A 27,173-nucleotide genomic window follows, 5' to 3' on the forward strand; every position below is an offset into this window, starting at 1 on the left:
TCAAATTAAGAATGCTAGGCCTATAGAAAATTTCGCTTCTAGGCTTACCCTGAAACCATTTTATTTATTTGCCAATTAGTAAACAATAGGCAACAAACACACAGGCTACTTTAAGATCAGGCGCTCTCACAATTATTCAGTTAGTTTGTATATGTCTGCGTTTTTTATCTTGTGGCACATCTTATATCTGAATAGGGGACATGTCAAATGCATCGAAATGAACCATATATATGACGTCAATGAAGCAGACGACAAATTTAAGACGTAATTCGCATACCAAAGTTGTTTTTATGACGTTAAGCAGCATCGTAGTCTCAGTTTATGGTAAACTTTACCAGTCACAATGTGCTTAGACTTATACTTTACTTGTGCTTTCGTAAGAATGGTCTTGAGAATTTTCTAGGGACGGTATTTTTATAAGTTTCTTACGTAAGAAAAAGTGAAGCATGACTTTGTGCTTACTTTAAGAATTTTCTAGGAACCGGGCCCAGGTATTTTAATCAGATTGTAGATAACAAAAACTGTCTTCAGATCTTCGAAAGAGCAAAATGTTTATTGTCACAGTAAACAAGCATTATCTTATCTGTATTTAAACCATAAAGAAATATTTCTTGTGACAGATCTTATCAGGATTTTGATATGACAGTGAGTTTTGTTAAAACAGATTAACATCACAGGTAACTGTAAGTATAACAGGGTTGTACATAACGTGATATAAATGAATATTTAACGGAAAATGACATAATTAGCGAACCAAAAGAATCCACGATAAGATTGGAATTTGAAATTATGGTGAATTTCAGTGGATCTAGGTAAACAATTCTGCCGTAAGTACCATACCTATGTTGGAAAGAACACAAACATGGTCACTTACCACTGTCAAATGATCAAATCATTGACCTTTAACTATTCAGCTCAACATGCTGGTACGTTTTCAACGCTGTACTATCACGTTTTCAAACTACAAATAATGCTTATGTAATTTAATTTTTACAGAAAATGAAGGCATTACGAGCTGTTATAGGTTTCTTCTTGGTTGCTGTCTGGATTCACAGCACACACTCATCTTGTTATAGAGATCTGCCTAAACATAAAATTGGTAAACTACCTTTTTTATCACTTTAATCATCTGTATCCTCAGTAAGTCGGATATTTTTACGAACATACGTATACTATTAAGCAAGGTGTGACAACGGAGAACCTCAAATTAAGACCTAGAGCGCCTCTAGTCATAGTGTTTGGTTAACAGCGGTATACAAACCTTCTCCGTCATTCAGACATGAGACCGTATGGCCGAATATAACATCAAAAGGGAATCTCTCCTAAAAAAAAAGTGATTCAGCAAACAGAAGAGGTGAAAGCAAGATCTATCTTGGTCGATTTTTGTCAATCTAGTCTCACATAACTATCTAATAAATTATTCTGCTATGTTTTTGTTTCATGGTATGATTAACTTATAGTGAATGGTGTCGTAAAACAGTTTTGTACACAGGCCGATAAGGAATTAGAAGTGGGCGAAAGTTATAGGACAGATAATTGTTTTCAATGTCATTGTGGAAAATACGGAATGCAATGCTGTGGGTATGTCATATTATATTTTATTTCTGAAACCCTTTTAACTTTAACTTCCAAGTTCGCATCATTTTTTAATATTGACATAAACTGTAAAGGACGACGCAACTATTTCGAATCTCACCATACTGAAGTTCGTCTCCACATAGTCTGGACACAACCCTCAGAAACGTGACCATTTCTCATGAAACAAGGTTTGCTGGTGGTTCTGGTAGAAGGGACATTAGTGAAGATATATTTAGATTGCTACCTCTGAAAACGACGGGCTAACTTCGGGAGAGCTGAAAATCCAAAATAGCGGTCAAAAATGGTCTGAAACAGAGTTTGACGAAATTACCCATGTAATATGTCATTTTATATGTTTTGTTGGTTGCTTGACTCATTTGTGATAGTTTCTAATTCATCCCACAAACGTTTGATCCAATATAGCGACCAAAATCCAAAATGGCGTCAACAATTGGCGCGAAGACCAATAACAATATGTACGTGTAATATGTCGTTTCAGGGCTTTTTTGGTGGGGGGGGGGCACGGAACACGAATAAACTATTTTCAAGTTCACGGGACTAATGCACACTAATGCATTTCAATTTTATACCCTTTCAGCGAATAAGATGTGCTATCTATGTGTCGTGTTTCGTGAGGTTTCTCCCGGTCCTCCATTTGCCTCTTACGGCTAAAGACCTGTACGTGCAAGCGAGTTATTGAAATAAAGTTGGTCCCGAAAAGACCAAGTTTGTGTCGAGTAGACTTTAATAAACGCCATCTCTCTCTCTCTCTCTCGCTCTCTCTCTCTCTCTCTCTCTGTCATGAAGGAGTGCTTATTGTTACTTGCTTTTTTGTTTAAAAAACAGAGTTGGCCATGCTGCTGGTGTAATGGTAATTAAAGACTGTGTACAGAAGAAGTATGATAATTGTTGTTTTCAGTTTTTTGATGTTTTAACTGGAGGTAACTGTACAGATCTCTCCTGTCCACCACCATTTAAAAATTCTCAATAAAATTAACACAATCCAACCATCGGATGTTTAGAAAACGTACAAGAAAATACCAATATATCAAATACCAAGATTGTTATTTTATTTATATTTATTTATTTGTCTCATATAACGGGTTTGACCATTTTAATCCCGTCATCCTTGCTTCACGATTTTATCGTCAAATTCAAAACTTTTTCTCTTAAAGATACATTATGGGTGATTTTACTAGAGAGTTGGCCATTCTTACTAACAGTTCAAAAATAGATGATCAAAGAAGAATACATTGAAAATTTCAGTCTAATTACTTTATTCTGAACAAAGTTATCACCATTGTAATTTTTGACTAGAAATAGGGGTCAACTCTCTCTTCACGGTCTCCGAGAATGGCCGATCGTTTGATTGACAGGCGTTAACTCCACCACATAATCTCGATTATCAAGTAACGTTTTCAATGGATGTGGTACCGTTAGCCTATTCGGTTTGAGACCGGGTTGCAATTCAATTTGCATCACATTTATTTTTACTACAAATTAAAAATAAGACTTTTAATATATAGATAAGAAGCGAAAGTTTGAAAGAAATGGACCAAATCAATGGGGCATAATTATAGCCGACTTCTTGTTAGCCTGCGTGTACTCTTGTACTGTAACTGGTTGGCCCATGTAACTCCCGAAGCAGACAAATACTATAGGAAACAGTGATCCAAATGGGGCTGCAATTCAACTGGGGTGATGTTAGCTGCGATGTTTATCAATTTCCATAATTTTTCTGTAAACGCAAGTGACAAAAGAGCGTATAATACCGACATCCAAACTCTCATTTTAACCACAACTAAATATAATATCAAGGCCGGATATATCGAACTTTCAATCAAATTGACTGACATGCGGCCTCGCTCCACAGCGGCCTCGCTTCGTACACTCTATCATATAGCCTGATCTAAAATTTCCGGGAGTATGACGTCAACGTAACGGTTAATCTCCGCTTACGACGCCATGTAAAAATTTAATCAATCAATGAAATCCTGTTTAAAGCCATCCGTGGGTCTACAGAGTTGATTTTGTGCTTATTGTGTAAATAAAGATCTAATTTATAATTTCTATGACATCTGAAGCCTAAATAAAGACTTGCAATAATCAGATTTAGCTCTTGCATAATGTATGTTTAAATATTATTCTTTGAGACAACAAGCCTTCAAGAAATCTAATCTTGAAATTGAAAAATATCTGTTAAAATTAAAACCTGCAGCCTCAAACGCGTTCACAAGCTTTCCGGAAAAGTTCCTACCCCCATCCCTACGACCTCCAAAAAAAAAAAAAAAATAACCCCGACGCGGAACGCCGAATATCGAAAGGGTAATAATGTTTTGACCCCCTTCTTTCCCCCCCCCCCAAAAAAAAAAAGAATAAAAGTTTCAGGAACATTCTGATAACTGCGACCTTGATCATTGTAGGGGGTGGGTGTGTGGATGGCGAATGGTTAGCGCGTGTGCGCGTTGAATCATAAGGTATGTCATTCAATCAACTGGCGTGGTTTCGATTCCTCGGTTGTACGTAACAGGCAGTAGGGTCGCCTTCCAACCTCGTGGGTTTTCTTCAGGTCCCCTGGTTTCTTCTCCCACTGCAAAAGACCCCTATACTCAAGCGAATTATTGATATAAAATTGAAGCATATGTTAGTCTCAAAATGACCTAGTTTGTGTGGAGTGGACGTTAAACACCATTTCTCGCTCTCTGATCATGATAACGAGTGGTCTAGACAATTGTTTTGGGTCAAAAAGGGGGATACATATTAATCCGATTTTGCCGAATATAGGGATACTCGTCTTATCAAAATACATTTTTTCTGAAATTTTCAGAACATTTTGATGAAATCTCTGGCCCGTATGTGCTGAAAAATACTACAGACAGCGTGAACAGGTTTCCACAAAAGGGTACATATAATTCTTGTCTGATTTCGTAGGGCAAATAAAATTTAAAAAAAACAAATTAAACTCAATCCATCAGTCGATAATGTTGTTATTTCAACGCGAAAAATATGTTATTTTTCACTTACTTATTTCTTAAGATAAAAAGATCAAATATCAATGGCATTCTTTGATGAATCACGTGCGACACATTTTACGGTTTAGTAAATAAACATGGCAAGTAATATATAAATAATAGTAACTATAGATTTTCTGAATTTTTATTTTCGCTCATTTTTGGGAATACATTGACAAGTATTATAAATCAATGCGTGGTCGTGAGTTATTAGTTTTTTTTCTTTTCATTTTATTTACGGTATCACGTGATATTATCGTCCATGCGCTGGTATATGCCGAACTTCATGCCTTACCAGATATCAACCGGTCTCCGAAAAACAAAAGTTTAAGTATGCCAATCAAAGGCCAAACTGTGAACAACTGCCTGTAATTTACCTCGTATGAAAGTTCCAGCTCAAACTATTCAACCATTTAGTCAAAACAGTTTATTAAAGATATAATAGTTAAAAACTATATAATGTAAAGGTAATTTGTTGAAAATTTCAGTCAAATTGGTTCACTATGAACTGAGATATCAGCTTTGTAAATTTCCGCCTAGCCTCGTTCATCATTACTAAAGTTAGTACGTTAAAAAGCATAGTCTCGATTATTCATTGTTATTATCAATGAGCGTTTGCAGCGTATATGATTCTAATCCAGTCGATATCGAAGGCTAGCCTTGACATTGAGAGTTGATTATGGTCTGGATAAGTTAATTAATGTCTAATTAATAATTTAGATAAGATTTCAGGCCTAAAGAAAGACCTGCGATAAGCAGATTTAGCCCTTGTATAATGCATGTTTAAATGAGGTTTAACGTCTTACTGTTCTACACCGACTGGACTAATAAAGTGTGCTATCGGGGAAATTGCACCCGGACAGTGGCGCTATAGACTACTCTTTTATCGAATTTTAACTGACAAGCGTTCTTTTATCAATGAGTACGACTTGCCCTTGTCCTCGCCAAGCCCCCCGTCCTGCACTACTGGCAAGTGGAAACCGCGCTGGATCGAACACCGGACCTCCTGGTGAGTGAGCCAGCGCCTTACTTCTCGGGTCAGTTTATAGATGTCATATAACTAGAATTGTTTATAAGAGTGACCTGATTAACCCAATAGACAGTGTACTCAGAACGATTAGAACGTCTAGAAAAAAAGATAAATTCGTTGCACCATTCGACTGTCTAGGTAATGTGTAGTCTAATTGTAAATTTTCCCTAACCTCATTTTATTGTTGTTTACATATTGATGTCACTATCTGTGTTCATTGTACATGTAATACAATATTTAGACGTCATGAAATGAAGTCCTTTAAATCTCATTGTCTGTCATTTTGTTTGTTGATAATATTAATTCAATGTGTGGTCAAATGATGACGTAGGGATCTAATATTTAACTCGTGATTCAGAAACGAGTTTACGTTTCAATCATTCCTTATGTCATTATGGAACCTTAACATGTTATTGGCATGTTTTATTTAACTGTCTTTGTCTGATAAGCAAACTCTACTGAATGTTAAACCTGATATGATACATTAGCCAGATGTCTTGAAGGGTTTATAAACCCAGAAGGGAAACGACATCGGGAGTCAGGTTGAGGTGAGGCAGAGAACGGAGGCCATGGGCGTCTTGGAATGAGACGAGACGGAACGAGGTAGCCAAGCTAGGACATGGCTACCTCAATACAAGTTAGTTCTGGGTGTCTTTAACATTACGATGTTTGTAAGTGATATGTAAGAAGCAGAGAATAAAAATATTATAAGATGTTAAACTAGTCTTTGTCCTCTGAACCTGATATAAAGACACAATACTGTCACAAAGTCTATCGATTAAAGAGGGAAATGAAATGGGTTTAACACCCTAACTTTCTCCACCAAATGAAAACTGGCACACGCCATGTAGTGTGCTATGATGAGAATTTTGCCCGGACAGCATCGTTCCCGACTACTCTTCTACGCGAACGCCAGTGTGTACTCAAACATACAAAGACTATTAAGTCCCCCTCCACCCCACCATTGACTTCAATGTTAATCAATGCTATTTATTGGCCAGGGTGTGGCGTGCTTGATTTGCCTAATTCATGTCTAGTTACTTTAGGAACCTTCCGCCTTTAAAACATGAATATTCACCAAAACCTGGCTGAAAAGAAAAATAAATTAAAAACGTTCCTCTGCAGCTCTAGACAAGGATAGGGGGTTTAATTACTAAAAACAGGCGATCTGCATAAAATTATAGTCCTATAGAATTCAGTTGTCTTATCAATTCAGGTTTCGAAGCTTGGGGATTAAAGACACGAAAACGACCAGAAAGTCATACACAAATCTACTCATTATCATTTAATACTCTATAGTGATGCTAAAAATCGGCCATAAGCTTAAATTGCTCTAGAGTAGTTGTCGCAAATGTGCTTCAAAATGCCTTACGCAAGATAAACACAAACATTCTAGTTTTTGGACGGTTCGGAAATAGTTCAAAACGGATAGTCGCCTTTCTTTTGATAAGCCGTCTTTATTAGCCCAGTTCTGACAGCCAAAATATATGTACCGTTAATAATGAATTTGGTATATCACATTAAATAAAATTCGAAGTGGTCGTTTTACGTGAACGGCTAGTCCTTCCCAAAATTTTGATACAGTGCTATTGCCCGGACAGCGGCGCTACGGCCTACTCTTATATCGAATTCCAACTGTCAAAGGTTATTTTTCGAGACGCTAATGTGTACACGTAGGCCTCGGATTTCAGTGCCCCCCTGTCCTGCGCCACTGACATTGGAAAACCACGCCGAAAACTCCGAGGAACTTTCTCGACCAAAACCAGGTACGAACCCGAAACCCCCATGCAAGTGAGCCAGCGTCTTATTCACTCGGCCACTGCTGCCCCAACTAATCAGATCACATGACTCAGAATAATTGAAATTAAATTAATGAGTTTCTAAACCAGGTTAAACAAATCGAGCCTTCATCACATCTTAACGTCAAGTTTTACATGTTTAAATAAAATTTTACCGTGAAATGTGGGACTACCTACTTAAATCAAAACCTTTTAAAAATATTTCTTTCAAAGAAATATATATTAAAATTTTCCGATTTATAAGGACAAAAATAAAAATAAATACCAAGTGTGTACCATAGTAAAGTAAATGCAACACCTGTTAATAATACTCTAACAAGCCGGTATGTCACGCGAGGTCATGTGTGCAATATATTTATAACAATAACTATAGATTTTCGTACTTGATTATTTAATCTAATTTTATTTTTTGATATACATTGACGTTTATTACATATCGACACTTTGGTGTTATGTTCCCACGTTTCGTGCCTTTTTTTTCTTTTTTATTAAGAGATCATGTGATATTTTATCGGCGGTGCGTATGTCCATCATCCATGATACTTTATCGCATGTTAGATGACAAGTTTTTGCCTTAAAAGGACATTAAGCCGGGTCTTCGTACAATTTAGCAGACCTTGATATCCAAGGAATGTGTGCGTTGAATGGACCAAGTTGTCTAACGCGTAAACTGCAAAGATTTATGAGATCTGCCATTGAACCGCGTGTTAGTCCCGAAATGACCTAGACTGTGTCGAGTGGACGTTAAACACCACCCCTCTCTTTCTCTCTTTAATTTCGTAAACTTTTCTACATGTCACAAATTAATGTTACATGGAAAAAGGGACATAATTCTAACCACGCTGTCTAAAATGATATGGTGGCTGATAGTCGCCATGTAAAATCTCACCCTTTTCACAACCCGAAAAAAATAATATTACGACATTATTAGGGCGAAGACACGACAACCGCACAACAAACTTTCAAGACCATAGAATGCTAAAAACTGAATAAATAGATATAAATGATGCTGGTACATAAGACGCATCGGAACAGTATACCGCTATAAAATCTGAACCCTTTTCTTGAGTAACTGAATTGAGGCTTCATTTCAATAATTTGAGGGGAGCCACGGTGGCTAGGTGGTTAAGACGCTGGCTCGCAAGCCTGGAGGTCGGGTGTTCGATCCAGATTTTCCGACGTGGTTTCCCCTTGTCAGTGGTGCAGAATGGAGGGCCTGACAAGGACAGCTGTCTAGTCCTTCGGATGATACGAAAAACCGAGATCCCGTGTATATATTGGAATGCACGTAAAAGATCCCCTGGCAGTTGGAATTCGATATAAGAGTAGGCGACAGTGCCGCTGCCCGGGCAAAATTTCCCTCATAGCACACTGTATGGCGAATGTCCGTCTTCATTAGCCCAGTATAGGAGCAGAACAGTAGGACGTTAAACCGCATTTCATCATCATCAATAATTTGAGAGCTTTTTAGAACACAATTGTCCTGCCGGGAATTTTCCTTCTGTTTTCTATGTAGAAGAAGTGTTGCGCCGCATATTTTAAAGGACTGTACATCAGTTCACTTGCCTATAAATTAAATATGCCGATCATTTTATTTTGAGAGATAAATATAGATGAATATATTTCTTGTTATAATGAAAATGATAGGTGCTAAGTTTTCATATGTTTCTCTAAAGAAGACCGGAATTTTGAAAGATCAGATCCCTCTAACCTGGGTTGCCAGGAAACACAATCCAGTTAATGTATAGTGGTAATATACACAGTGACTCGCACCTATATGTTTTTTACGATTGAATATTAGCCAAGGATAGTAAAATTGCATTGTTGAAAAAAATATGGTTGTCAGTCAACTTTTAACAACCTTGAATGTGAAAGACTAGGATCCCTCTATTTTAGCTGGTAGACATGTTTAACTCCTGTAGAAAAATAGGACGTTAAACCCCATTGCATTTCATTTCATTTCGCACTCTACTGATACTATTTGGTTTGATTTATCCAATTGTGTTGTACTAAGCCAGCAATTTTGGGTCCAACTGGTTTGTTGAATTACTGGATTGAGTCTATGACTAATCAGACAGCTTTCTCTACTTCGGGATTTGAACTTTCAGGTTAATCCGGCAAAGTGATGTATTTTTTGTAGTCACCATTGTGTCCCTCAAACATACACAGACAAGAATTTATTTATTTTTTTAAATTAATAAAAAATATAGAATAAAATTCTATGTATATAAACACAAGACAATGATGATATTTTGTGATATGACAGCATGTCAAACACATATGTTGCTACAATCACACAGTATAATACATCTTGCTATGAATTTGTTGAAATCTAGGTTATATTCGATTACAGACCTTAAGATCTATTTTAAAGTAAGTTAGACTACAACCTCCTCCGAAACTTCAACGTGAAAAGAAAAAATCGAATTCTATACAATTTGTGGAGGGGGGGGGGGGTGCTGGCCGAATGGTTAGCACATGCGCGCTGTATCATAAGGTCTCTCATTGAGTCAACTGGCGGGGTTTCGATTCCCCGGTTGTACGTACAAAGGGTAGGCCGGGTCGCCTGTCCAATCTCGTGGGTTTGTCCCGAAATGACCTGGTTATGTGTCGAGTGGCCGTTACCCCCCCCCCCCCCCATTATGACGTTAAAATGCATTTCATTCAATCCCGTAGACTTTCAACAAATAATATTATTAAAATATGTATGTTGCGTTTCCCTTTTTCTAACGCTATTCGGGCTCGTCTCAGTCTTAGCACGTAAATCAAAAGAATAACAAATTCAATAATAAATTACATAAACTTTATTCAACAAATAATTATAATTAATACTTACATAATACAAATTACAATGAATAGATATATTAAATAGTCTTTACAATAATGTTCATTTATAGATCATATATATATCTTATATTATACAATTAATAAAAGTCATTTACTTTAATAAATAAATGTATCGAGCAGGATTTGTTCCCCTTTGTTCCAAACTCTTGTAATACAAAGGCGTGATTTCCACTCTTCCTTTTACTAAGTTTTAGCAATCAAGGTCTCTAATACAAGAACACTTATTGTGGTTATTTACAATGGATAAGGTTAGGTAATCACTGCATGGTGATTACGTTACTTATAAAAATGGTCACTGGTCCTGTGAAGCAGGTTATATTATGGGTTACACCACAGGTTAATAGTGGGTTCTATAACATTCAACAAGTCACTAAGGGTGAACCTCAGGTGACTGGTAATCTTCGGGTGAGCCTCGGGTGATGGGTGATCTTCGGGTGAAGAGTGAATATTTGGTGACGGTTGAGTCTTGGGTGACGGGTGATCTTCGGGTGAAGAATGGGATTCGGGTGACGGGTGAGCTTATCGAGTTTCTAGTGTGTCCCTTTTGGACAACAATTATGGTTCTCACGGGTCACGGGTAAAAACTAATTCCAAAATTAGTTTAGCCTATATAGCTTAATAGCTTATTAGCCATTAAATAAGGCCTTGCAATAAATTGAATCAATTTAATTAATCTGTAGACTTACTAATTTATACTAGTACTAATACTAGGCATAAAAATAATAGTCCAAATTATATAAGGTAAAACTAATCCTAATTAGTTTAATTCAGGCCTATTCAACAATAGTAATTAAAGCATTGCTATCTATGATTTAGTCAGAAAACCTTAGTTATTATTATTATAATAATACTCTATTATTAGACCTAGTAATTCTATAAAAATTATGGAGACCTCCGGTGCAGTGAAGCTTTTCACTTCCAATTAAATTCGCGTGGTCACGGGAAAACTCGCTAAATTCAGGCCTATTTATATAGTTAGGCCTAGATATAAACATCGGCAATCGCAAGTCATTAAAACTCACGAAAAATATGGGATAGCCTAAAAACTGCCAATGAGCCCTCTATCAACGTAAATGAGGAACAATTACACTAATACTAGGCATAAAAATAATAGTCCAAATTATATCCGGTAAAACTAATCTTAATTAGTTCAATTCAGGCCTATTCAACAATAGTAATTAAAGCCTTGCTATCTATGATTTAGTCAGAAAAGCTTATTTATTATTATTACTTACTAATAATACTTACTAATATTAGGCCTAGTAATTCTATAAAAATTATGGAGATCTCCGGTGCGGTGAAGCTTTTCACTTCCAATTAAATTCGCGTGGTCACGGGAAAACTCGATAAATTCATGCCTATTTATAGTTAGGCCTAGATATAAACATCGACAATCGCAAGTCGTTAAAACTCACGGAAAATATGGGATAGCCTATAAACTGCCAATGAGCCCTCTATCAACGTAAATAGTAACAATTATTAGCAATACAATAATTAATAAATGAATAAGGCTACAAACCACTACAGCCCATTTAATATAGGCCTAATGTAAACAAACATACCGATGACACGATGGATTTCCCTTTAGCACCCTGCGACCTCAACGGGAACAACCGGAAGACTCACGTCTGCTATTCAAATCATCTATTTTTGGTAGCACAACTAACCAACCGTTGAGCGCGCTAGTATTAAGCTGGTGCGCAGATTGCCAACCTTGCGCTGATTACCCCTCGATGTTTTTATTGACGTAAGTGTTGTGTCAGGCGTAACTATACGTAACTATATATATGACCTGGCCCCCTATCGACTTTGTAGTGAAATAATTTTTAAAATCACTGCATAATTAGCGTTGGTGCTTCGAAAAACAGATTTTTAATTCAAGTCCACAGTATTTCATAATTGGTCGCTGACCACGTGACTGTTCGAATGTCAAAAAAATTACTATATCGTAAAGTTTTGTCTTATTTTTGTATAATAGAAATAAACACATTTATAACAAACAGTTTCTAAATATTTTATAAAAGTGCAATGTAACCTAAAGTTTCTGAAATCTGGTTCGGTGGTCAGAAGTTCTCAGATATGTGTATCGTATGCCTATGATGACATGTATGGGCCGAATTTTTTCATTTTTTCCCCCAAGACTGTCGGACTATGACGCATCAAAAATGTTCTCGGTCACAAAATTCATTAAAACGATTAATACCATTAAATAGCCCGAGCAAAGTCCACTTCGCGCGCGCAGATTAGTCAACGGAAATTAGACAGATATTCGCGCATGCGCGATGGGTAATCTGTCCACGGAGGGTAATCTGCGCTCAACATAAACATCACCATATCTTTGTCGGATTATTACGGCTATTAATACTATTGTGTATAAACGAAGCTAAGTATTGGGTTAATTACATAACATATGGACCAGTGGTAATTAATGCTTTCTTTGGATAGCTAAATCTTGGTGTGACTATGCGTAATGTCATAAACAATGTGATAATTCCCATCTATATCATGTGAAATAAAATTGACAGTTCAGGCCTTCGAACCGTGAATACGAATATATATCGTTATTAATAATTTCAGGTGTCTGATTCTTTATTTAAATTACATATCGGCAACAAGGGTAAAATGTGGTTACAAATCCAGTTTCGTAACATGTCCCGGTAGGCCTATATATGAAAGAGCCAATCTATTGGAACTGGAAGGTGTGTATTGGTGTGAGGAATGATTGAGGTATGAGACTCGTGGGGAGGGGTGATTACCAGATCAATATTATTATCCAGTTTCATCTATTCCCTATGTATTCAAACTAATCACCGGTGAATTTTTATGGAAAGATTATATGTCAAACTAATATTTGATTCCAATTTGGAGAGAGGGAGAGAGAGAGAGAAAGAGAGAGAGAGAGAGAGAGATGGGGTTTAACGTCCACTCGACACTAACATATGTTTTAATTTTATTTCAGAAATTCGCTTGCGCGTAGGGGTCTTTAGCAGTGGGAGGTAACCGGAGGACAGGAAGAAAACCCACGACGTTGGACAGGCGATCCTACTCCTTGTCACGTACAACCGGGGATTCGAAACCACGCCAGTTGACTCAATGACAGGTCTTATTTATGATACAGCGCGCACGTGCTAACCATTCTTGCATCCACCCCCCCCCCCCAATTCCAATTTGGACATTATGACCTTTATGGAATTATCATGAACTGTCTGTAGCCGATTAAAAGGGCGTAAGTTGATTTGGATTTTCATATCTTTGATATTCCAGCTATTTGTATACGTGATTAGATAGATTCTCTACTTCTGGGTGTTAAAGGGATATTATAGCAGCTGTGTATAACATACACAAGCTGACTTTGTAAGCTTTCAAGTCCAAATAATACTGTTGCGAAATATGAAACGCGTCCAAATATTCGAGGTTACTGTAATAACAGCGCGAGTAAATATGACATCGATCATACACTACCTTGCTCGCAAATGATTTTCAAATGTGGGCAAACTGTAAGTAACTACTAAATCTTCAGGTTTTTAATATTATCAATTTATATCATCAGGAAGGGAATAAACATAACATCCGGGATTTCTCTCTGTCAGATGAATGGTAATTTATCGGGCGATTTGAAATATTTTAGAGAATTATTTCAAAATTGTGTACTTATCATTAAAAAATGTATCTATGATGTTGGGGCAAGCAAGTTCTAGTGTGATCTGCACCGCACTTAAGTAACCCAATCATGAAAATGGGCACCTGTGTCGCATTTTAGTGCACCCATTGCTAAAGTATTAAGTAATAACATAGTTATAGCTTTTAAAATTAAATATCAACTAGACTGTTATAAAATGTCAACTGCTCTATTAACATTTATCGGTATATATTGAGCAGGACACATATAACAAAACATTAATATCTAATCAGTCTAATATTAAGTGCTGCACTGTCTATTAAAGATACATTATGGGAGATTAGATAAACAGCTTGCAGTTCTCAATATAATAGTTAAAAACTAAATATAATGTAAAGGCAATTTGCTGAAAATTTCAGTCAAATTGATCCACTATGAACCGAGAGTTAAGCGATTGAAATTTCGGCCTAGCATCGATCATCATTACTAAAGTCGGTACTTTAGGGGAGTCTGGCGGGGGGGGGGGGATTTTGAAAATTGACAACCGCCAATCCATTTTCCAAGCATTTCAGACCAAAGCAGAAGAAGGCAAATTTTTGATTTCCTGATACAATTAGATAACAGAATGACCTAAGAGCACTATCATTAGATGAATTTGAGAATTCTCTTGAGTGTCAAAAACAAAAACTTTTTATTCTCCGTGATGAAAATAATGCGATTATTTCGGCGATAATGACTTATGAAGAACTAAGTAGAGGTTAAAAGATGAATTACAATTACACGGTTCTAGGTATAATGAGGTCAAACTCATAAAGTTCTTTCCTTGTAGTACACTTCTTTTTTTGTGTTGTTTGTCAGTCATTTTTTTCCTATCTTTTCTTTCTCCTGTCCTGTGTCATGTCCTCTCCTTCCTTCTTTCTTTTCCTCCCCCTCTCCTTTCTTTCTCTTTTCTTTTTTCCTTTTTCCTTTTTTCTTTCTCTTTTTTCTTTATAGGCTTAGGCCCACTTTTTTAAAATGAGATTAGGCCCACTGGCCACGGACGGGTGGACAGGTGGGCCCAGTCAGGCACTGAGCGTTTCCGCCTACTCTTCTCAAACTACCACCTATCAGTTTGTACACGGGACCTCGGTTTTCGTCCGACCCCTGTCGTGCCTAAATAGCCAGGTCTACATTCTTACCTGGGGTAAGTGGTAATATTCGAGGTTATCAAGCCGATCGTAACAGTTGCGCGCAGAAATTCCTTGAACGAGTGATATATAACCCCGTTAAATAATCTCACTGACCGATTCAACTTTCAGTCTTTATAGTAAAAGTTTATATTAAATCGAGAAATAAATATTATTGTAAATTAGTATTGATAATTCTGTAGACTTTACGCGTCAACAAGCTTCTTGCTAAATGTTTATTTAAAATCTCATCAATATTAACCTATACGGAAAATGTGTAGGTTTTTTAATGAATGCCACGTTATTATTAAAAGAGTTAACAAAAACCAAATATTAATATATAGGTAACAGTTGGTAGGAGCTGGTATATAAATGACTTGAATCAATGAAATATTAATACACTAACACTTCTCCATAGCCAAGTTATCCGTCATTTTCAGGTAAGTAATACTGTACTTATTATTCCTCCTTTTTTGTGGACCGTTTGCTTTATTGTTAGTTTGTTTTCATTTTGAATGAAATCTGTTTCACTACAGACCGAGGTCTGCACGCTTAAGATTGGTCCCCGGATTCATTCACTTATCAGATAAAATAGGTTTGTTGTTCATTATTCGCACTGTATGTTTATTACGCGTCTTGTCCGCGGTGTTGTCTTGAGGTGTTTTGTATATGCGTATATGAGCCTAGAGATTAGGTCAATATACTCGCGCAGTGATAAATTATATATATATTCACAACAAAAACACAACACACGGTATACATGTATATGGATATTATTTCTTCACTGTTATTTAAAAACGACGTTTCGTGACACGTCATACAAATCACGTTCTCCTTTCTTTCTTTTTTATACGCCCACATTTTCATGTGGACGTATATTGTCGTCGCCTCTGTCCGCCCGGACGTCCTTCCGTCCACAATTATTTGTGGACACTCTACAGGTCACAATTCTTATCCGATTTTGACGAAACTTGAAATATAGGTTTATCCCCAAAAGATCTCGGCTGCTTTCGATATTGGCGCATATCTGACCATAACTTCCTGAATTATGGCCCCTGATTGTACGAAAAATCGGGTTTTTAGCTTGTGGACCCTATAGAAGTCATAACTTTTATCCAATTTAAAAAACCGTATTATGATATCACCGTTACACCCTAAGGACGACTGAGTTCGAATTTCGTGAAAATCGGCCCAAAATTGAAAGACAAAATGGCCGCCGTTCGTTCTCAAATAGCGTAAAAATATGGCATATCAAGGTTGTGGACCCTATAGAGGTCACAATTTTTATGCGATTTTGTTGAAACTTGAAATGTAAGTTTATAACCCAAAGATCTCGGTTTCTTTCGATATTCGCGCATATCGGACCATAACTTCCTTAATTATGGCCCATGATTGTACGAAAAATCGCGTTTTTAGCTTGTGGACCCTATAGAGGTCATAATTTTTATGCGATTTAAAAAAACGTATGATTATATCACCGTTACACCCTAAGGGCGACTGAGTTCGAATTTCGTGAAAATCGGCCCAAAATTGACAGACAAAATGGCCGCCGTTCGTTATCAAATAGCGTAAGAATATGGTATATCAAGGTTGTGGACCCTATAGAGGTCACAATTTTTATCTGATTTTGTCGAAACTTTAAATGTAAGTTTATAACCCAAAGATCTCGGTTCCTTTCGATATTCGCGCATATCGGACCAAAACTTCCTGAATTATGGACCCTGATTGTACGAAAAATCGCGTTTTTAGCTTGTGGACCCTATAGAAGTCATAATTTTTATCTGATTTAAAAAAAACTTATTATATCACCGTTACACCCTAAGGACGACTGAGTTCGAATTTCGTGAAAATCGGCCCAAAATTGACAGACAAAATGGCCGCCCTTCGTTCTCAAATAGCATAAGAATATGGTATATCAAGGTTGTGGTTCCTATAGAGGTCACAATTTTTATCCGATTTTGTTGAAATTTGAAATGTAAGTTTATAACCCAAAGATCTCGGTTCCTTTCGATATTCGCGCATATCGGACCGTAACTTCCTGAATTATGGCCCCTGATTGTACGAAAAATCGCGTTTTTAGCTTGTGAACCCCATAGAGGTCAAAATTTTTTATTCGATTTAAAAAAAAAACGTATTATTATATCACCGTTACACCCTAAGTACGACTGAGTTCGAATTTCGTGAAAATCGGCCCAAAATTGAAAGACAAAATGGCCGCCGTTCGTTCTCAAATAGCGTAAAAATATAGTATATCAAGGTTGTGGACCCTATGGAGGTCACAATTTTTATCCGACTTTGTTGAAACTTGAAATGTAAGTTTATAACACAAAGATCTCAGTTCCTTTCGATATTCGCGAATATCGAATTGTAATTTCCTGAATTATGGCCCTTGATTGTAGGAAAAATCACTTTCTTGTTAGCTTGTTCTCTATCCATCCTTCGAAAATGTGGGCGTATCCTGCCTGGCAGCCGCTGGTTTTTCTTTTTTGTTGTTTTAAAAACACCACTTCATCGTGAAATCCGTGAAACAGAAAATACCGCGCTTAACGTACACTCGACACAAACTAGGTCATTTCGGGACTAACATATGGTTCAATTTCAATTCCATAATTCGCTTACGCCTAGGGTTCTTAAGCAGTGGGATGAAACCGGAGGACCCGGGGAAAACCCACGAAGTTGGACAGGCGACCCCACTCCTTGTCACGCACAACCAGGAAACGAAAGCACGCCAGTTGACTCAATTACAGTGCTTATGACACAGCGCGCTCGCGCTAACCATTCGGTCATAATTTAGGACTTGCAGATGGAAGCTTAAAGATATAGTTTCTTGACAGTCGGTATCATATATACATAACCATTGCTGGGTAACATTTCTAAACTATACCAGAGAAAATATATGAAACTCACCAGCCAAGATAACAGCGCCAAGGTAAATTTTACCCGGGCAGCGGCACTATCGCCTACTCTTACATCGAATTCCAACTTTTACGTGCATTCCAATGTATACACGGGACCTCGGTTTTTCGTCTCATCCGAAGGACTAGACAGCTGTCCTTGTACGGCCCTCCGTCCTGCATCACTGACAAGGTGGAGCACACCGGACAATCTGGATTAACTTTCTAGGCCAATGCAGGGATAGAACATCCGACCTTCAGGCTAGCGTGCCAGCATCTTACCGACTTAGCCACGTAACACCCCCCCCCCCCGGTAATGACAAACCAAATATTGTGTACTGTAAAGGTACAATCGTTAAAGAGTAAAAACCCTCTCTCCCTCCCCTTGACCCCGAAACTTGTGAAATATTTGGGGTCATTCATGAGAGGACCTTTCGTTCCGAATTTACCTCCCATTTTCCGATAGAGGCCACAGTTTTTAACACATGTTTTTGAAATTTTTAACTGATTTTTGTCAAACTTAGCGTGAAGCATTTAAGTCACAGGGGGGTGAATCTGGTCTTCCTCTACCCCTTTTTCCGAAACCTTGTTAACGCGATGAGAGGCCACAGATTTTTATCAAATTTGGTGTCACGTGAGGAGGAACCTGTAGATATTCAGATTACTCCCTCGGCTATGTTACTATATTATGACCACGTTTGCTTGTGTTGAGTGGGCGTTAGATCTTCTCTATGCCGCGACGTGGTATTTAAAATAAATAAAAACTATAAATGTTCATTTCATTTTGTTTGTTTTTATCAAGATTATCAAGATGAAATCTCTGGCTGTTGCTTTAGTGGTATGTTTAGTGGCAGTACCTTCTTACTGTAATGATTCATTCTGCCGGACAGAACCATTTTCCGCCAGATTCGGTAAAGTATAAACTTTTGTTTCTTTTGATAGTTATTGAACTTTTTTTTTTAATAACGCAAACAGGAACAACAGTTTCAAAATCACGGGGTTATCGATCCTTTCACCAAGTAGCTTCGGCTTCTGAATCTGGGTCCCAGTTAGATAAGTAGTGACTAGTGTCTGACACGGCTCGGGGCACGCTTACTCTCTCTAGAACATCACACACTACTTATCATATGAGGAATTCCCATAGATGTACGAACGGTATGGAGGTTTGACTCGGTACCCGGTTTGGTTGGGTTCCTCTGTAGAACAAACATCATACACTACGTCTCATATGAGGAATTCACATAAATAGGGACCTTTCGCAGCGGTACGAAACCGAATACGAAAACGTCATCATCGTTTGCGTGGATTTGTGACGCTAAACTGTACATGAGTGTTCGGCCAGTGAAGAATGTTACGCGTGAGGAGCTGGATCCCTGTATGTATGCAAACGAAAATTTTCTTGACTCATACATTGAATTTTTCACAATTTATCGAGGCCTTGTGTGTATTGTTGATTGTGTAGAATGAAACGGGACTCGAGTGAAACCGGATCAGTTATAATAGCTTGAATTGATTTATCATGTTGCTTAGCTCATATTTATGAAACACTCCATAACTGTGATAACTGAGCTCGCTTGTGGGCATTTTCTGCTTTGTCTAAGTAAAGATTTGATTTGTCGATGATGGGAAACACTATAACTTTGCTTCTCATTGAGTGAGAGTGATGAAACTTGGTGTATAGGGAGTATTTTCTGATCAGGTTAAGTAGAATGGTGAGCGATTTGATTAATAGACACATTAAAATATAAAATGTGACAGTAATTAATTAATGTTCTGTATTTATTTTGGGATGATGAGATGGGGGTGGTGGGGATCAGCCTCATTATTGACCACAAACTATATGGTCCACAAATAATTTGAATCTAACAAAATGATTTGTAGAGAATAATATGTCGACTTACAGTTTATGCCAAAGATTTCATAATTACCGGGAATCCTCGTATTTAAGCCATGCCGTTATTAAGCCCATGGGCTAAATAACGAGTTTAAATTTCGAATTTAAGCCCATGGGCTTAAATTTTAAATTTCATTTTAGTTTGGTCTCCCTTTTAAATTTTCAAACTACATGTGAACTACAGGCTGAGATGTTCTCCAGTCACATTCCGGTATTGTACTGCCAGCTGAGGACCAACTCAGTGACGACCCGACCCGTTCGAGGATTCCAATTCAGACGAGGCCATTGATGGGTAACGAATGCTCACCATACTAGTAAAAGCTAGCCTTGAGATCTGATTTGTTCAAATAACTTTGAAATTTAAAGTTTATGGACAGTTTCTTTTTGTATTTCAGAACATTTATGTGACGGTGTCACAATTATGTTTTAAAAGCCATTTTTGTTGATGAATTTGGTTCGTTCCATTTAAAATTATAAAAAGAACCCAAATGTTTGTCGTTTTTTCCTCTTTTCGAATTTAAGCCCTGGGCTTAATTTCAGAAGAAATGTTTCGTCACTGACATGGTCAAATTCGAAATTAAGCCCAGGGCTTAAATACGAGAATTCCCGGTATTACAAGACAAGAAATTAATGCATGAATGAAAAGTTCAAAGAGGCCTGCTGCCCATGCTTGATATTGCTGGATTGATCTAAATTGAGTACTCTGTAATTCTATTCATTAACAGTATGACAACTTTGCGGAGGAAGAAGTTACATGACCCCCTCCCCCTCCCCCCCCCCCCCGCCCCAAAGAAATGGTTTTTTTTTCTACTTGGCACTTATTCTGAATTATTGAGCTGGTATGGGTTTATTTTTAGATATGAAAACAATGTCAATGCAGGAATACTGCAAATTAGGTGACAAAGAGATGGAAATAAACGGTGAGCCAACAATAGATTTAGTAAATTGTGAAAGATGCACATGCGGACCATCTGATTTAAAGTGTTGTGGGTGAGTAATTTGCTACATATAGATCTTATAGCAGCATTGAAGACTTTAGCAACCTTGAGATGTTTCACTTAGTGTTTGCAGTAATTCCGCCAGTCATGTTGGAATATATAAATATATTTCCTTGATAATCGGTGATATATTGACGCACGTCTTAAAACTTTAAAGAGTTTGTGATTATAGACATTGATCCATCTCCACACTTGCAAATGAAAACCATAAACTGACATACATGTAGTTGGGCATAAGGATGGAAACACGTGTTAATGCCGGTTTCGACCTGCCTTTATAGAAAATGAAATGAAATTGGATTTAACGGTCTACTTTTCTACACCTACTAGGCTTATGAAGATAGGCATACGCTATACAGTGTGCTATGAGGAATTCCAACTGCCAAGGGTTCTTCTACGCGCACGCCAATGTGTGAACGTGACCTCGGTTTTACGTCCCATCCGAACAACTATGCCTTGTCCCTCGCCATGCTCGCTCGCTGACAAGGGGGAACCTTGTCGTAAAAATCCCGGTAAACGTCCTCGGCCAACACGGGACCTCTAAGTTAACGAGTCATCTTACCAATTGAGTCCCCGCGGCTCTCGCCTTTATAAAAACCTTCACAGTTCATAACATCAGTCTTTTATCTTCACTGATATCTGGCAATATCCCTTTGAAGCAGGTAAATCGCTTGAATTTAAGTGTAAATAAAGTGTTGAATTGGATTAATCGGGCGTGTTATTTCTATGTATGTTATCCTTTTTTGTGTCACTTCCTGATTCTCTGTGTTAAAATTATACTTGGAATGTGTTTAACAAGATCTGTCACATATGTAGGCCTAATATTGGCTTACCAACATTGTCATTTAAAAAGATCTTTAAGCGGATAATTTTAGTTTGTTTCGGGATTAACCGGGCGGCTGTTGAACACAAAACCTATAATATCGATTTGTTTGTCGTTTTATTTCGTCTTATGTCAAATCGTCCGTCCATCTGCTGAAAATTCTTAACATGACCACCAAGGAGGATTGGTCAAACATTAAACATCTCAATTAATTTATTAGTTATTGAATAATGTTTATATTGTTTGTATTTATAACCATAGAAAGGTGTATTTTTTACTGGCATACCCCTCGGGTGTAACAATTTCATGATGCATCCCTTGATCTTATAAAGACTAGACCCCTTTAATTATATTTCATGTTCTCCCTGTTTATTATTAAAGGTCCATTTTTTAGATAAAAACGATTTGTGTTAAAGTTACAACTTCATATTTCTAAGAAAGTCAAAACATAATTATTTCTATGTCTTTTGCTCAATAGGTTGTCAACTCACTATTATACGATCATAGGTTATCTTTCTCACACTTAAAAATCTTCACACCGGAAATAATAACACAATTACCTCCCTTGTTTTCCTATTCCCCACCATGGAATAGCTATCTTTAAACGTTTGAATTTGAAGTTGAAAATGATATTTTTGCCAATTTCTCAACTGGCAATAGTGAATTATAGAATTAATAGGATTATTCTTTAACAAGGTAGGACTGTTTATAGATACCATCTATTTTAGAATTTATTTTAATACATTTTAAAAATATAACTTAAAAATATGAAATTGTAACTTTAAGCGAAATTGAAATATGTATACACGCGATATTGGCTAATTGTTTTTTTTAAAGTTTTTGAATTCATGTCACATGTATGTTATAGAGATAAGAGAGATTAATGCAATTGTCCGTGTCCCCAGGTAAGACAGTGATAATGTTTATCATAAAAAAAGGTAGCCCCTGTATTATTACTGATCATGATTTTTTTTTTACAGAATTGGACATAATAAACCAATGATACAAACACCAGTGGGGTGTTTTAAAAAAAATCTTGAAAAATGTTGTTACAAATTTGTCCAGCGAGCAAACGACGCTCTCGCTTGTGGTGAAATAATTTGCCCTGAAGCCTAGAGAACCAATCAATTAGTTATATAGAACCAGCTATTAACTATAATCAATCTTTAAAGACATTAGCTTTGTATTTCAATAAAACGTAAACAAAGTTATTGAAGAGTTTTCGTTCTTTGTTGCATATTTAAAATAAATTCGAGGTGTAATAGATTATCAGCCTAGATCATATGGACAAAACAAAAACTCCATAAATGTCTGACACTCAGTTTATTCTTTTTTGATGACTACAATCGCATGATATTTAAACATATTGAACTGCGATCCGTAGAGTGAAGAATTTTTAGACCTTTATATTCAATTGTCGGATGCCAACAGAAGCTACAATTATTGGCCCTCGCAAATGACAACAGAAGCTACAATTATTGGCCCTCGCAAATTTCATACTCAATATAAATTACCTAGTTCACAACAGATGTAAGCGTGATTTATACAATGTATATTTTGTTTAAAAAGCTAAATTTTTCAGATTTAGATACTATATTTTCCGTCATGGGGATTTCTGGATGGAATGCTGAATACAGATTGTAGTTCATTTGTATGTGATTAGATGAAGCAAGATAATAGATGAGGCGGATCATCTATTGGTACAAAAAGAGCCTACATAATATTGATTCATCCATAGTGACTATTGCGGACTGTTATATACAAACCAAACTTGATGTATTCTTAGATACCAATCTAACAACGGAAAAACATGTCAATCACTTGTTACTTTCATTTGAGAGCTATTGGCAATATCAGGCATCTGGTAAAAAAAGACTCTGCTCACACGCTTGTTTGGTCACTAGTCTTTTCTAGACTGGATAACTGCAACAGAATCTTGAGTGGTCTAAATTAAGTGGTCTTAATTTCAAAACTATAAATTATTCAAATTACTGCTGCCAGGATAGTCAGTCGCACTTCAAAAGGTATATACCCAAACGTTATTAAATGATCTTTACTAGCTGCCTATCCATTCGGGAATCCACTGCAAAAACTATGTCATGGTTAGATGTCTCAAATGAAATGGGGTTTAACGCCCTACTGTTCTTTTCCTAACTGGGCTAATGAAGACGGAGATGTCTCAATGGAACTAGTCTAAAGTCCGGCCCACACCGCCAAGACTTGCCCAGACTCTACCCAACGCAACATCTTTTCTCAGATAATCAGTGCAGTGTGGACAGTTCCACGACCACGATTCAATCGATTTCCGTCGCGTCGTGGCCCGTCGGCCCGACTGAGCATGTTCAGTCGTAGTCGGATGCAGTTGGATGCAGTCGTAACCCATCGTGTTGGTGTGGACACTAACACGACACGATTAATTGTCTTACTGTTGTTTAGCCAATCAGAGAGTAGCATTTAGTCATGTGACTGTGCAGGTCATGTGCTCCTTGTTTTCCGGGGAAAATTCAAGATGGCAGATTTTTGGACAGAAGAGAGGGAAGTGGCGTAAATCACGACGCATAATCTGTGACAGTCGGGCCTGTGTGGACTGGTACCGTCGTAGGCAAGTGAAGTAAAGACGCGACCCGATTTTTTTTACAACTACCCAAGACGCTGAGTCCTGTCGGGTTGTGTGTAGTAGCGGTATGGGCCGGGCTTAACATATCTGTCTGATCTATTTCATGTGTATACTCCTCAACTTAATTTACGATGCAAAGACTAGCATTTAGTAGAAGATCCGAAATTTAATCTTTAAACTTTTGGATACAAATCTTTCCGGTTCAGTGCTCATAATCTATGGAATTCCTTATCATTAAGTGTAAAATCTGCCCCTTCACTGGAATCATCTGAATCGAGATTAAAGACTTATCTGTTCGAATGTGGGGGATCACGTGGCTAAGTGGGTAAGACGCTAGCTCGCTAGCCTGTAGGTCGGGTGTTCGATCCCTGCATTGGCCGAGAAAGTTCATCCAGATTTTCCGGCGTGGTTCTCCCTTGTCAGTTACTTGTACGTTTATCTTTTAATAAAGTATCTAGCAATCAAATTGCTTATCACTCTACTCACCCTAAGCAGAAAATGCCCATTAACGTCCTACTGTTCTGTCTAGTCGTTCGGATGGGACGAAAAACCGAGGTCCCGTGTACACATTGGCGTGCACGTAAAAGATCCCTTGGCAGTTGGAATTCGATATAAGAGTAGGCCGTAGCGCCGCTGCCCGGGCAAAATTTCCCTCATTCCAACTGCCAAGGGATCTTTTACGTGCACGCCAATATGCACACGAGACTTCGGTTTTTCGTCCCATCCGAACGACTAGACAGCTGTCCTTGTCAGGCCCTCCGTCCTGCACCACTGACAAAGGTAACCTTTGAATTGATGTGTAGTAATAACATACGAGAGTTGGTTGAAAAGTTCTGATAAAGATCTGTGCAAAGTCGATGGTTTCCATTTATTTTTCTACATAGTCCCCTTTGAGGTGTACACACTTTTGCCAACGGTGTTGCAAGGCCTGGATGTCGGTCAGGAAGAAATTTTCTGCCTTCAGCCACCCATTACTAGGAAAATGACCGCCGGCTAGTTCCAAATAATTACCAGGATCTGCTTGTCACGGGACGTCAGGAATCTGATACGTTTATAAGCCGCAGTGAAGAGCTTTTGCACCCACCTTGCAGAAATTTTTGTTATTACAAACTCGTTCGCGATAATGTGCCCAAGCGTCTCACTGGCAATATGTCGAGTGGTTGATCAGCCATCGCCATGTCATGCACCAGGGCAATATTTTCTTGAATGGTTGCTGTTGATGGCCTTCCAGGACGCGGGTCATCGCCAAGCTCGCTTATATTCTGCAGCCCACGTCTTTACTTTGGAAAAGAAAGGGGCGTCATCAGTGGCGGATGGCACTGCCGGTGGATTGGGGGGCAAAGCTGCTATCAAAACACCCAAGAATTGTTAATACATTACCGAAATCAAAGGATGACAATATTCTTAAATTTGAGTATATTTTAACGAAGTGATCGAACACATTGTCGAGGTCCAACTTGATGACTGCCCTATAGCCAGTTTTGTCCATTTCTGGTGATTTCAATGGGTAGGTTCATAAGATGGTCTGGTACGAAGACAATAATAACACTATAGTTGCAGTTCTTATGTCTGTGATTCATTCAATGCTTGTACTTGTTGGTGACAAAGTGTGTTACAATCCAATTGATCTATCTTTTTCAGGCTTAGAACTTTTCAGCCAGTCCTCGTATATTTTTTTAGACCGGTTTGATCACGAACAATAGATCCCGCGATCGTTCGTTTATCAATACGCATTGCCTATGGTGAAACACAAATTTCAAAAATACAAAGATGGCCATTTTAACTTACAAGTTCATAGCTGATCAAATTTCGTGTAATGATATTATTGTTTATTTTTTCACTTTGACGTCAAATGGCAGTCTATTGCCGTCAAGTAATGTCGACATTATCTTGTCTAGTATACCGCTGGGGATACCAAAGTATATCACGCGCCGTTTTGACTCGGTTTGTCTTTACGGAACACCCACACCTTCAAAATCAGTTGTAAATTCCATTTCATTCCATTTTTATTGACATAGCTATTTCGGTGAATACAGGTCCTCGGGCAATAATTGGTCTTCGAATTATCAATTAAACGAGACTACTATTTCGAAAATTAATCACAGCAACCAGATATTGTACATTAAAATTCATGGTATTTGACTTTAAAAATGGAAATTGTGAGGAACCTATCGCCTAAATATAGAGGGGCCATATACTGTCGCTTTAAACAGTTGTATGGCTACCAGACGTTTTAAATGTTGTTTTACCATCTCTGGCTAATATTCAACCACGTAGACACATTTAGGTGAAAGCCCCTGTGTATATGACCACTATACGTTAACTGCATTGTGTATCCTGTAAACCAAGATTGAAGGGATCTGAGATTTTAAACTGTCCTTCTTATATAAGATACATATGGATAGTAACACCCATCAATTCCATTACAGTAAAACATATATAAATACTTAGCTCTCAAAATGGTGCCATTTCGAAATAAAATGACAGATTTCATTCAAAGCCAAGTGACAAGCTATAAATCGTTTAAAATATGCGACGTAACACTTCTTTTACATAGAAAACAGACGGGAAACGCACCTAACTGGACATTTATGTTTTTTTTAAAAACAAACAAAAAAAAACCCTGTCAAAATATTGAACTGAAGCATAATTAATTGTCAGACATCAGACATCTTTAACAAACTGTTCTTTGGAATGTGTTTAACCAGTTCTATCACATGCAATATTGGTGGACACCAACATAAGAAAAATATTGAAGGGGGTTGACCTTTTCAATTTTTTGCGAGGTCTTGTCAAAAAAAATCTATAGGCAGTGACGTCATTTTAGGGGGCGATCAACCTAATTCATCTCTGTTTATTTTTCGGCTCTTAGCCTCAAACTCATGAAATATTCACCA

At 37.5% G+C, this 27,173-nt stretch overlaps 2 long non-coding RNA genes across 6 annotated transcripts; both read left to right on the forward strand.

Moving 5' to 3' along the window:
- Window positions 1-570: 570 nt before the first annotated feature.
- Window positions 571-2,611, forward strand: LOC126829977 (uncharacterized). The gene is made up of 4 exons (XR_007683627.2): window positions 571-683; window positions 997-1,099; window positions 1,461-1,581; window positions 2,425-2,611. It is a non-coding gene; the product is annotated as an uncharacterized LOC126829977 (long non-coding RNA).
- Window positions 2,612-10,498: 7,887 nt separating this feature from the next.
- LOC126829903 (uncharacterized) lies at window positions 10,499-22,870 on the forward strand. Of its 5 annotated transcripts, XR_007683583.2 has the most exons (7): window positions 12,672-12,686; window positions 12,843-12,964; window positions 13,225-13,491; window positions 15,395-15,490; window positions 18,747-18,855; window positions 20,696-20,828; window positions 22,640-22,870. It is a non-coding gene; the product is annotated as an uncharacterized LOC126829903 (long non-coding RNA). The 5 variants fall into 5 exon arrangements; XR_007683584.2 differs by lacking the exons at window positions 12,672-12,686; window positions 12,843-12,964 and adding an exon at window positions 10,499-10,513; XR_007683581.2 differs by lacking the exons at window positions 12,672-12,686; window positions 12,843-12,964 and adding an exon at window positions 10,587-10,601.
- Window positions 22,871-27,173: the final 4,303 nt, after the last annotated feature.

The sequence above is a fragment of the Patella vulgata genome, chromosome 1, assembly GCF_932274485.2.
Source record: "Patella vulgata chromosome 1, xgPatVulg1.2, whole genome shotgun sequence".
Lineage (NCBI taxonomy): Eukaryota > Metazoa > Mollusca > Gastropoda > Patellidae > Patella > Patella vulgata.